Here is a 2,632-nt window from a genome sequence, read left to right as displayed (position 1 = left end):
GTATTAACTGCACAGGATAAATACGGTTCTTCCTATTTACAGTGAGATGCAGATTAGTACAGGGGCAAAAGGAGCATTCATTGGCTCTGGAGACAAAGGACCAGGTTCAAATCTGACCTCTGAAGCTTGCCATTATGACCTTAGGCAAATCACTTAACCATCCTGGGCCTTGGTTTCTTCCTCTGTAAAATGAGGTGTTGGACTACATGATCTCTGATTTCCCTTCCAAGTTCTAAAGCTATGATCCTATGATCTTGGCTACACCTGGGGATCTTTAAGACAATCTATGATCCTACAAATGGTTCAACACAACGTAGCCAGTGTATATGTCTATTTAAGACTGCCAGAGCACATGAAACATGAGAGATTATGCCTATGTCAAAGATTTTTCAAAACCAGTTTTTGACATGCCAGGACATCTCTAGCGATCTCAAGAAGACCTCAAACTTTCTGTCTATGTCTTTCTTTCTCTGTGTGTCTTTATGTCTCTCTCACTCACACACACATACACAATCTCAAAAAATAGTTCTAATTCAGTTTAATTTTAAAATTATTAGTAGTAATGATAATAATTTATGTATTTTAAGGTTTGCAAAGTACATATATTTTGAGCATTAACGTATATGATATAGACATTATTGTACCCATTTTACAGCTGATATACCTGAGGCTCAGAGAGTTTAAGTGATTTGTACGTGGCCATACAGTTAATGAATGTGAGGAGGCAGGATTTAACCACAGGGCCTCTTGATACCCAAGATCAGCAATTCTAGCAACTGTAACAAGCTGCCTCAGTAAGTTAAGAATACACAAAATGGTTCAGTTGCTTTTCTAAATTAAACTGGGGCAGCTAGGTGGCACTGTGAATAGAGCACCTGTCCTGGAATCAGGAAGACCTAAGTTCAAATCCATCCCTACACATTTGACACACTAGCTGTGTGATCTTGGGCAAGTCACTTAGCCACAATTGCCTTCCACCCTCCAAAAACAAACTAAACCCCCATTCCCATTTCAGTCAAATCAGACTAAGAAAGAGTTAGTAATAGTGGAACCTGACTAGAGCTGGAATCTCTCCTCCAATAGCCCACAGAGTTATTAAGGTATCATTCTAAATATATCAGTGTCAACTTTGGTTAGTCTCAGGTTCAGTTCCCACAGCATCAATGTACTTTTATAGTCAGGTGCTTCCCAATAGAGTATTTCTTCAGAAATATTAGGTAGAACTATATCCTGTTGAATTCATAAAGCAAAGATCAAAGAAGAAATATTGGATTTTAGAGTTAGAAGTGTTATTTTTATACCAAAGTTCATTTACATTAAAAAAATTTAAATTAATTAAATTAAATTTAAATTAATTAATTAAATTAATTAGATTTAAATTAAAGAAATACTGGATTTTAGAGTTAGAAGTGTCATTTTTACACGAAAGTCCATTTACATTTTTACATAAAATGTATTTAGTAATCACCTCCATAATTTTTTTTTTTTACAAAGACTGGGAATCTTTATTCAGATCAGCAATTCACATTCCTCAAGTCTCAGACTTTTGGTGGGCCTTTTGTGGAAGAGGGGAAGGATGGAGGAGAGAAGACAAGGCAAGGCCAACCCACCTCCCTGGACATCCCCCTCACCCCCGAATCCTGTCTCAGGCCACTAGATAAAGAAGGGAATGCTAAGAAGAGAGGGACCAAGGGAAAAAGAGGCCCCTGCCAAGGAAAAGCCTACTCAGATGTGTGGCTTTCAAAGTCCAGCTGCGGCCGGGACAGCAGCCACCATAGGCCCCTCCCTGTAAATTAAATCACCACAGTGCCAAGGCTGGGGTTGGAGGGAGCAGGAAGAACAACCTTGAGGAAGAGAAATTGGTCCCATGTCAGCTCCTTTCAAGGCAGTGCCCTGAACCCTGGCCTAAAGAATGGCTATATGGGTACAAAATTCCCAAATGAGAGGACAAACCAGGGTGGGAGAATGAGCAGGAATGTTGAAGGGGTCAGCACTCCCCAGTTTTGCTGATTTGGGGGACAGGAAGTGTGTTACAGTAAATTCAAGCACCTGTAGGCACAACAGTAGAAGCAGTGCCACCAATGGATAGGAGTAGGCAGGGAAGAGGAAGAGCTGGAACAGAAGGGGCTTGAGAGTTCCACAGGCTTCCTAGGAATGTCACTGCTAGAAATATATTAACCATTCAAGGGAGGGTGAGGAAGAGTGGTGATCAGAGGATTGCCGTGGCATCCCATATCCAGTCATGCCTGCCTGAGAGGTCCCACGCTTGGTGCCCATCTGCAGCCCGGTGACATTCTTGCCCTCCTGCAGTTGGTTATCTGTGAAATTTCGGGGATTCTCCTTGGACTTCTTAGGGAACCAGTTAGGATCTCCAGAGAAGAACGCATCACCCCAAGCCACCAGCAGCCCACCCAGGTTCATCAGTGTCCACTGCACACATGCCATATTCTTTCCTTCCCAGAAGTCCACAGTTTGGAAGATATCAGTGGCATTGATGACAGAGCACTCTGCCACCTGTAGGAACTGAGAAATCTGCTCCATCTGTTTGAAGGCCATGTCTGGAGCCTGGATTATCATCATCATCATCTTCTTCTTCTTCTTCTTCTTCTTCTTCTTCTTCTTCTTCTTCTTC

General features: G+C 41.8%; 1 pseudogene; it reads right to left on the bottom strand.

The window, feature by feature from the left end:
- Nucleotides 1-2,163: 2,163 nt before the first annotated feature.
- LOC138158871 (transgelin-2-like) overlaps nt 2,164-2,632 on the bottom strand; it is a 1,042-nt pseudogene continuing 573 nt past the window's right edge.

The sequence above is a fragment of the Petaurus breviceps genome, unplaced genomic scaffold (assembly GCF_028583685.1).
Source record: "Petaurus breviceps papuanus isolate PSGF00001 unplaced genomic scaffold, PetGlider_PUasm1.0 115, whole genome shotgun sequence".
In the NCBI taxonomy this organism is placed as follows: Eukaryota; Metazoa; Chordata; class Mammalia; order Diprotodontia; family Petauridae; genus Petaurus; species Petaurus breviceps.
This window is presented reverse-complemented; position numbering and strand designations above follow the sequence as displayed.